General features: G+C 43.1%; 1 pseudogene; it reads left to right on the top strand.

Annotated features, from left to right (window-relative positions):
* Positions 1-9,498: 9,498 nt before the first annotated feature.
* On the top strand, positions 9,499-10,134 carry LOC127584323 (protein phosphatase methylesterase 1-like; annotated as a pseudogene).
* Positions 10,135-10,930: the final 796 nt, after the last annotated feature.

Here is a 10,930-nt window from a genome sequence, read left to right as displayed (position 1 = left end):
ATGAGTGAGGTAGACTGACTCCTCAATACCCGACATAGTTCAGTCATCATAATCTTTGCCGGCAGACATATATCTTGGAATCACATCACCTGCATAAATGTTCCATTAAAGGTCAGACACTACAAATAGGCCAGAAAAAACATATTGCCTTCAGTGCCTTTGTTGGGATTCCAAATGATTGGGTACATGTTAAATTTGAAATACCATTGAGATGCCTAGTTATAGAGTCATAGAGCAGTACAGCATGGACACAGGCTCTTCGGCCCAACCAGCTCCTGCCGACCACAGGGTGCCCACCCATCTCGTCCCAATTTCCTGTATTCGGCCCATATCCCTATGAGCCCACCCCTCCATGTACCTATCCAAGTGCTTCTTCAATGATACTATTGTACCTGCCTCAACCACTTCCTCTGATAGCTCATTCCACATACTCACCACCCTATGCATGAAAAAGTTGCCCTCAAGTCCCTTTTAAATCTTTCCCCTCTCACCCTAAACCCATGCCCCGTAGATATGGACTCCCCTACCCTGGAAAAAAGACAGTTACCATCCACCTTATCTATGCCTCTCATAATCTTAAACACTTCTATAAGGTCGCCCCTCATTCTCCTACGTTCCAAGGAATAAAGACCTAGCCAGGGCAACCTCTCCCTATAACTCAAGCCCTCTAGTCCTGGCAACATCCTCGTAAATCTTTTCCGTAATCTTTCCAGTTTAACTACATCTTTCCTATGACAGGGTGACTAAAGCTGTACACGGTACTCCAAGTGCAGCCTCACCAATGACTTATACAACTGCAACATAATGTCTCAACTCCTATGCTCAGTATCCTGACTGATAAAGGCCAGCATGTTAAATGCCTTTTTCACCACCCTACCAACCTGTGACGCTGCTTCCAGTTACTTTCAGTTACTAATATTAATTAGACTAAATCTCAAGCTTATTCTTTAAATCATCAACCATGAGATTTTTGGATTGCAAAACTACAGTACTACATCCAAGGGACTTCCACCAGCATGTGTCATTGATTAACCATTTGTATGTGTCCACTTATTAGTTTACTTTCTGCCAACAGCAGCACCATCATTTGCAAAAAGGCAGTGAAATATCTTCAAAAATACTTTGCATTACTTTTAATTCAGGCCAGCAAATCACGATGAAGTCATTCAATAAGGGGTGACAGGGGTTCTGCTGGAGGAACTCAGCAGGTCGAGCAGCATCTGTGGGGGGAAAGGAATTGTCGACATTTCTGATCAAAACCCTGCATCGGGTGAGAGTGGAGAGGGGAGATATCCAGTGTTAAGAGGAGAAGGGACAAGGGCCAACCTTGTGTCACTCTTGTTTTGATAGAGGTAAGTTCAAAAAGTCTTCTGGTCACATTTACTTATGTAGATTTGAGAGCACAACCTAGGTTGGTATCAAAGATCTGGGCACACACATCTGCACACTGAAATTCCTTTGTAGAGGTCTATTCGGGACAATGTCCAAAACCAAATGAAAATGAATGAATACAATGTAAGTAGATTTCCCTTGATATATAATATCAAAGTAAAGTTACAACCACTATTGTACAAGACTTGTCTGTGACACTCCATAAAGATGTCCAGTCAACAATTCTATTATTATTCTATCATGTGAATACCAAATAATAAGTGAAAAAGATCAATATTCATAGAGGTCACAGAGTTATACAGCATGGAAACAGGCCCTTTGGCCCAATTGGTCCATGCTGACCAAGATGCCTCATCCAAGCCAGTCCCATTTACCAGTGTTTGGCCCATAACCTTCTAAACCCTTCCAATCCATGTACCTGTCCAACTGTCTTTTAAAAGTTGTTACTGGACCTGCCTCAACCACTGGCAGCTGATTCCACATACATACCACCCTCTGTGCAAAAAAATGTTGCCCCTCAAGTTCCTATTACATCTTTCCCCTCTCACCTTAAACCTATGCCCTCTAGTTCTTGATTCTCCAACCCTGGGAAAAAGACTGAGTGCATTCACCCTGTCTATGCCCCTCATGATTTTATACACTTCCACAAGATCACCTCTCAGTCTCCTATGCTCCCAAGGAATAAAGTCCTAGCCTGTCCAACCTCTCCCTATGAGTCCTTCAAGTCCTGGCAAAATATTGCCCATTATTCATTCAGTAATTCCAAATTTAGGTACTGGTGGTGACTCTTGAGCCTGCTCTCAAGCTATCCCAGTCAAATTGTGGTACTGCATCACGACGATCCACGTTGTAAGTTTTGATTAGTGATAAAGATGGTAAAGATGAAAAGTGAAAGTTAAAAGCTGCTGCTGACGGTCTGAAACTCTGTTTCTTTTCTCACAGATGCTGTCTGACCTGCTGAGTGTTTCCAGCATTTTTGTTATTTATATGAGGTACAGGTTTTTATAGCACCATTTTTAAAGTCTTGGTGAAATATCAATGGCATCACATTTGCTTCTGTGGATTGGCCTGTCCACCCACAATGAAACCTCACATCAGCAGAGAACATCCCCCACATGTTTTCATATCTGCTTAGGACGCAATCTGTACTTCACGTATCTAAGGAAAGATGTGCTGGTCCTGGAGACGGTCCAGAGGAGGTTCACAAGAATGATCCCAGGAATGAAAGGCTTAACACATGAGGAGCATTTGATGTCTCTGGGCCTGTACTCGATGCAGTTCAGAAGGAAAAGGGGGGAATCTGATTGAAACCTACCAGGTACTGAAAGGCCTGGATAGAATGGACACGGAGAAGATGTTCCCATTAGTAGGAGAGTCCAGGATCCGAGGGCACAGCCTCAGAATAAAGGGGCATCCCTTTAAAACTGAGATGAAGAGGAATTTCTTCAGCCAGAGGGTGGTGAATATGTGGAATTCGTTGCCACAGAGGACTGTGGGGCCAAGTCATTGAGTGTATTTAAGGCAGAGATTGATAGGTTCTTGATTGGTAAGGGGGTTAAGAGTTATGGGAGAATGGGGTTGAAATATCAGCCATGATTGAATGGCGGAGCAGACTCTGCTCCTAAATCTGCTTTTGAATGGCCTAATTCTGCTCCTATATCTATAAGATATTTATTTATTACTCACATGTACATCGAAACACACAATGAAATATGTCTTTTTGCATTGCTAAGGATGTGTCGAGGGCAGCCCGCAACTGTCGCCGCTCTTCCGGCGCCAACATAGCATGCCCACAGCTCCTAACCCGTACGTCTTTGGAATGTGGGAGGAAACCGGAGCACCCGGAGGAAACCCACGCAGACACAGACAGAACGTACAAACTCCTTACAGGCAGCAGTAGGAATTGAACCCAGGTCGCTGGCACTGTAATAACATTATGCTAACTGCTATGCTACCATGCTGCCCCCAGTATGGTTTTATGGATCTGTATGTCTTATGTTTTATTTGTTAATAGGTTTTAACCACTGTTCTCCTTCTGTCTTTGAATTGATTTATTTTGTGCTACACTATTGAACGATAAACTGATTAAAGTTCCTGGGGGTACTCATGGTGAACAATGTAACTGATTTTTATTTTGAACTTCAATGTGAAACTCCCTCTGAATCAGAGAAGTGGAATTTTCCTTACAATGGCATATATTACAATAATGCATATTTCAGTTTTGAAGAGGAGTTTCCACTTCGGGAAAATCAAAATATTTGATGCAAATTGTGCTGGAAATTGCACAGTTTAGGTTACAGTTCACAATTCTGCTAAAATGTATTTGCATAATCATGTATAGCTCCCATGAACCAATTAGGCAGTGCAACCAAACCCTTTTTTTCTCTTCTTTGCACTAAAAGTATTAAATTATGTACAAGTGATAACCTAATGTAGATCCCTCATTACAGCCAAAAATGGGTTTATTAGCAAAAATAGCATGTTGGAGTAAAGTCCATCACCTATAGGAACTTCATTTCAAATCACTGAAAATAACTAATTTAACCAATATTGTATCATTTAGTCATTTCATTGGTGGATGATGTATTTTTTGCTTCGAATGGGAGTCTGGTAGCTGTTCTGGTTCAACCACATAGACGCCACAGCCAAGAAAGCTCACCAGCGCCTCTACTTCCTCAGGAGGCTAAAGAAATTTAGCATATCCCCTTTGAAACTCACTAATTTTTATCAATGCACCATAGAAAGCATCCTGTCTGGATGCATCATGGCTTGGTAGGGCAACTGCTCTACCCGGGACAGCAAGACACTGCAGAGCGTTGTGGACATGGCCCAGCATATCACGGAAACCAGCCTCCCCTCCATGCTGTCTATACTTCTCGCTGCCTTGGTGAAGCAGCCAGCATAATCAAAGACCCCACCCCACCCCGTACATTCTCTCTTCTCCCCTCTCCCATCAGGCAGAAGATACAGGAGCCTAAGGGCACATACCACCAGGCTCAAGGACAGCTTCTAACCTGCTGTTATAAGACTATTGAGTGGTTATACGATGAGATGGACTCTTGACCTTGCACCTTATTGTCTATCTGCACTGCACTTCCTCTGTGGCTGTGACACTTAACTCTGTATTCTGTTATTGTTTTACCCTGTACTACCTCAATGCACGGTGTAATGAATTGATCTGTACGAATGGTATTCAAGACAAATTTTTCACTGTATCACGGTACAAGTGACAATAATAAACCAATACCAATACCAAATAACCTGCTATATGAAACCCTACAGGTGATTAATTCCATGATCAGCTGTTAATGAATGCAGGAATCAGTATTGGTACTGGCCCTTTTCGATATATACACAGCGACCACCTCCCCACGCCCAACAACATCACTGTTCTTTAAACATGCTCAGGATGTAGACCACAGGTTTAAAGTGACAGGGGAAAGACTTAAAAGGGACCTGAGGGGCAATTTCTCCACGCAGAGGGTGGTACTTATATGGAATGAGCTGCCAGAAGAAGTGGCTGAGGCAGGTACAATTACAATGTTTAAAAGACATATCGACAGGTACATGGATAAAAAAGGTTCAGAGGGATATGGGTCAAATGCAAGCAAATGGGACTAGCTCAGGTAGACATCTTGGTCAGCATGGATGAATTGGGCCAAAGGGTCTGTTTCTGTGTTGTGTGACTCGATGACTCTGAGGCCCATTCTCACATGTGCTTTAGTGAGCATGTCAATAATAACTTGAAGCTTAGCTTCCAACATAAGTGTCGTCTGCATACGATGACTGAGGATGAAGTGACTGTGATTCTTTTATAAGATGGACTCTTGAACCAACAATCTACCGCATCATGGCCTTGCACCTTATTGTCTGCCTGCACTGCACTTTCTCTGTAACAGTTTATTCTGCATTCTGTTATTGTTTTCGCTTATACTACCTCAATGTACTGATGTGATGAAATGGCTGGCATGCAGAACAAAGTTTTTCACTGCAGCTCAGTACATGTGACAATAATAAACCAATTTACCAATTCTGGAATGGAAGCAATATAGATTCGGCAATTTCCCGCTATTGTGTGGATTAGCCCGATTCCAGTGGGAAGCTTGTTGGAGGTGAGCTGCAGCATTGCAGCGAGAAAGATTGAGAAGGTTGCTGAGGCATTGACAAAGCCTGGATATGCCACTCTGCCCTGGGATTGACTCTGCAGTCAGCCTGTCGGCTAATATCACGGCTTGTGTGCCATCACGTTGCAGACGTTGAATGGAGCTATATTTCTAAGGGCAACCAAATTTGGGAGGTTTCTCTTTCATTGACAGTCATGGATTTTCATCAAGTCAAAGAAGACCACATGTGTGGGATGATGCTGTTCCATGCATTTTTATTTCAGGTACCCACCAAAGGGAAAATCATTCCAAGTGTTCTTCTCAACCATCTCCTCCGTGTGGCAGGAGTGCTGGTCTCCAAACCATATCGTGGATTCCTCCATCTCAAGAGACAATGAACACGATCTTAAAATTGAGCAGATGTACCTGTAGGCAAATATGTAAGTTAAATAGGTAGACTAGTTAAAATGCAATTTCTTTGGGAAGCTTTGTCAACAAATGAAACAAACTGCCTGGTGAGTATGAATTTGTTGCCAATAGTTACAAAGAAATAAAACATCTGAGACATGCCCTCTTCTCGTTACTTTCATCTGGGAGGAGGTGCAGGAGCTTGAAAACCCACAGTCAACATTTCAGGAACAGCTTCTTCCTCTCCGCCATCAGATTTCTGAATGGTCCATGAACACTACCTCTTTATTCCTTTTTTTTGCACTATGTCTTGCACTGTTACTGCTGCCACAAAACAACAAATTTCACATCATATAAGTCAGTGATAATAAATCTGATTCTGATTCTAAACCTTTCCCTAAGTGCGGCCAACATTACGATCTGCAGAAGAGAGAAAAGATATTGGGATTGGTTTCTTTGTGGACTTCTGGAAGTTGATTGATCGTCTTCCAGAGTTTTGTTTTATTCTTTCAGGGGACATAGGCATCACCAGCAAAGCTGGCATTTATAAGATATCTTTATCTTTTGCATAGAGTGTTCTGGGGGCATCCCGCAAGTGTCGCCACGCTTCCGGCACCAACATAGCACGCCCACAACTTCCTAACCCGTACGTCTTTGGAGTGTGGGAGGAAACCGGAGCACCCAAGGAAACCCATGCAGACACGGGGAGAACGTACAAAATCCTTATAGACAATGGCCGGAATTGAACTCGGGTTGCTGGTGCTGTAAAAGTGTTACGCTAACCGCTACACTACCGTGCCTGCCCTAGTTGCCCCTGAATTAGGAGACGGTTAAGTGCCAATAATATTGGTGGGTCTGGAGTCACATAGAGGTCAAACCATAAGGATGGGGGATTTCCTTCCTTGAAGGATATTAATGAACCAAATGGGTTTTTACAACAGACTGGCAGTTTCATGGTTACAGTTACTGAGATTAGTTACTTTTTCCATTCCAGATTTTGTTTAACTATTGCATTTAAATTCCACAGCTGTCAAAGTGGTCAATGAGGAACTCCCAGTTCTCTTCCCTCCCTATTTCTCCTCTCTTTCCTTTCTCTCCCAAATGTGGAGCCATGGGAAATGGGTGAGGTCTTAAGTGAATACTTCCCGTTTGTATTTACCATGGAGAAGCTCATGAGAATTCAAAGAGAACAGTGATGTGCTGAAACATCGATACTATAAAAGAGGTTGTGTTGGCAGTCTTGAGGCGCATCGAGGTGGATAAATCCCTGGGACCTGACTAAATGTACCCTAGAACATTGTGAGAAGCAAGGGAAGAAATTGCTGGGGCTCTGGCAGAGACTCTTGTGTCTTCCTTAGCCACGGGTGAGGTACCAGAAGTCTAGAAGGTGGCTATTGCTGTGCCTTTAAGAAGGACCGGAAGGACAAGCCAGGGAACTACAGGCTGGCGAGCCTAACTTCAGTGGTGGGTAAGTTACTGGAGGGGATTCTGAGAGACAAGATTTGGAAAGGCAAGGACTGATCAGGGATAGCGTGGTTTTGTGTGTCGGAAATTGTCTCTCACAAATTTAATTGAGTTTTATTTTGGAAGAGATAACCAGGAGGGTTGACAAGAGCAGGGGTGGGTACAATTGCATCGGTTAAAAGGCATTTGGACAGGGTCATGGATAGGAAAGGCTTGGAGGGACATGGGCCAAATGCAGGCAAATGAGACTCTCTCAAGAGGGCATCTTGGTCACCATGGACAAGTAGGGCTGAAGTCCTGTTTCCGTTCAGTGTAACTCTATGAATCTATAACTCTAAATTGTATGGTGGTGTATCACATGTTCATATGCATGACCATACATGTTGATCAATCTTTCAAAGAAATCTTTCATTGTGCTCAACAGAAGTATATTCCAGATAAAAGCAAGGGCAGTTACGGTGGGGAGAGCCAGCCTTGGATAACTGAGGAAATAAGAGAAGGCATCAAGCTGAAAGCTCATGCATACAAAGTTGCCAAGAGTCACGGGAAACTGGAAGATTGGGAAAACTTTAAAAAGCAACAATGAAACACTAAGCAAGCAATAATGAAAGGGAAGCTAGATTATGAAAGTAAACTAGCACAAAATATAAAAACAGATTGTAAAAGTTTCTATAATGATCTAAAGCGGAAAAGGGTGGCTAAAGTGAACATAGGTCCCTTGGAAGATGAGAAGGGGGAATCAATTTTGGGTAATGTGGAAATGGCTGAGGCCTTGAACGACTATTTTGTGTTGGTCTTCACGTTGGAGGACACATCTAACATGCCAAAGAGAGATGCTATGGATGCAATGGGAGGTGAGGACCTCTAAACAATCGCTGTCACTGAAGGGGTACTGATGAACAAACTAGTGGGCTTAAAGGTAGACAAAGTCCCCTGGTCCTGCTGGGATGCATCCCAGAGTATTGAAAGGAATGGCAGAAGTTATAGTAGAGGTGTTTGTGATAATTTACCAAAATTATCTGGACTCTGGGCAGGTCCCTGCGGATTGGAAGAAAGAGAATGTCACGCCACTGTTCAAAAAAGGATGTAGGCAAAAGGCAGATAACTATAGGCCAGTTAGCTTAATGTCTGCAGTTGGGAAAATGCTTGAAGCTATCATTAAGACATCTGGATAGAAGTGGTTCCATCAGGCAGACACAGCATGGATTCAGGAAGGGCAGGTCTTGTTTGACAAACTTACTGGAGTTCTTTGAGGATATAATGAGCGCAGTGGATAGAGGGGAACAGGTGGATGTTGTATACTTGGATTTCCAGAAGGCGTTCGATAAGGTGCTACATAAAAGACTTATCCATAAGATAAGGATGCATGGAGTTGGGGGGTAATGTATCAGCATGGATAGAGGATTGGTTAACCAATAGAAGGCAGAGATTTGGGATAAATTGGTGTTTGTCTGGCTGGCAATCAGTGGTGAGCGGGGTGCTGCAGGGGTCGGTGCTGGGCCCACAACTGTTCACGATATACATTAACGATTTGGAAGAGGGGACCGAGTGTAACGTATCTGAGTTTGCTGATGACACTAAATTGAGTGGAAAAGCAAATTGTGCAGAGGATGCGGAGAGTCTGCAGAGAGATATAGATAGGTTAAGTGAGTGGGCAAGGGTCTGGCAGATGGAGTACAACGTTGGTAAATGCAAGGTCATCCACTTTGGAAGGAAAACTAGATCAGATTATTACTTAAATGGTGAAAGATTGCAGCATGCTGTTGTGCAGAGGGACTTGGGAGTGCTTGTGCATGAATTGCAAACAGTTGGTTTTGCAGGTGCAACAGGTTATCAAGAAGGCAAATAGAATGTTGGCCTTCATTGCTAGAGGGATTGAATTTAAGAGCAGGGAGGTTATGCTGCAACTTTACAGGGTACTGGTGAGGCCGCACCTGGAGTACTGTGTGCAGTTCTGGTCTCCTTACTTGAGGAAAGATATACTGGCTTTGGAGGTGGTGCAGAGGGAGTTCACCAGGTTGATTCTGGATATGTGGGGTTTAGGAGAGATTGAGTCGCCTGGGACGATACTCGCTGGAATTCAGAAGAATGAGAGGGATTAACTTTTTTTTTGCTTCATGCATCTGAAAACATGTCTTCTTTAGAGAAGTTCTTGAGCAAATTGCCTTCACGACCACCAGTGCCACTAGGTCTTCAAACAGAATCTAAAATGAAGATGGGCCCTGGAAGAAAATGGGATTTTTCACCTGTGCCCTGGAACCAATATTTCGAAACCATGGACGATATTATAGTTACAAGAGGAACAAGTAACGATTCTTTTCGAATCTACAGAAGTGGATCTGATGGGCCTGTCCTCTTGTTATTACATTGTCATTCAGCTTTCTCTTGGGCAGTGTTTTCTTCCGTGATCATCAGTCGGGTTAAATGCAGGATTGTGGCAGTAGACCTGCGAGCCCATGGTGATACAAAAGTTGTAAACGGTGATGATTTTTTTGCAGAAACCATGTCCAGAGATGTTGGAGATATAATTGACAGACAATATGGTGCAGATGCTCCCCCAATTCTGTTGATTGGTCATAGTATGGGTGGAGCAATAGCAGTTCAATCTGCAGCAGCGAACCACGTGCCATCTCTTCTGGGTCTCTGCATGATTGATGTGGTAGAAGGCACAGCAATGGATGCATTAAACAGCATGCAAACGTGTTTACGGAGTTGACCTGAAGTATTCGGCTCTGTTGAAAAAGCCATCGATTGGAGGGACCACTGAACCAACTGCAGAAGAAAATGTGGGGTGGAACATGCGCAAATAGAAATCATTGATTATGAAGAAGAGCAAGGCCTACACATTCTGCCAGCTGTGTCAACTCTTCAACAATAAGTCATCTTCAACAGAGCAAAATTTGGCTAAATACAAAATTCCTGTGTCCAAAGTAATTCTGTATATCTTCCATTATTATGGTTGTATTAAATCTGAACAAAAGTGTATGAGTTCAGGCAAAACACAGTATGTGGTTATCAAGTAGTCATCATGCAGGCTGTACATAAGAACAACTTCAAAATAATTTTATCTGCATTGACTTTTACCCTGCCATTAATATCTGTTGCAGAGGCTACTACAATTTATGACCAGTGATAGTGAGCATTTGAATAGATCTGAGCTAACTGGACTTAAGATAAACTTGAAGTGTACATCACCCCTGTCTATTCCAGTTAAAATTTGGTGGGTTTACTAATAGTGGTTGGGGAGGACTCAATGAATGATACTTTTCTGGACTTCCAAAAGGAATTTGGTAAAATTATGCACTAGACCAAACACGGTTGTATAGCGATTAGCGTAGCCCTATTACAGTGCCAGTGATCCGGGTTCAATTCTGGCCACTGTGTGGAGTTTGTATGTTCTCCCCGTGTCTGTGTGGGTTTCCTCCTGGTGCTCAGGTTTCCTCCCACGTTCCAAAGACACATGGGTTAGGAAGTTGTGGGCCTGCTATGTTGGCAGCGGAAGCGTGGCGACAATTGTGGGCTGCCCCCAGAACAATACGCAAAAGATGCATTTCACTGTGTTT

The sequence above is a fragment of the Pristis pectinata genome, chromosome 2, assembly GCF_009764475.1.
Source record: "Pristis pectinata isolate sPriPec2 chromosome 2, sPriPec2.1.pri, whole genome shotgun sequence".
NCBI classification, from domain to species: Eukaryota; Metazoa; Chordata; class Chondrichthyes; order Rhinopristiformes; family Pristidae; genus Pristis; species Pristis pectinata.
Note: the sequence above shows the minus strand (reverse complement) of the source record. Positions and strands in the feature narration are given on the sequence as shown.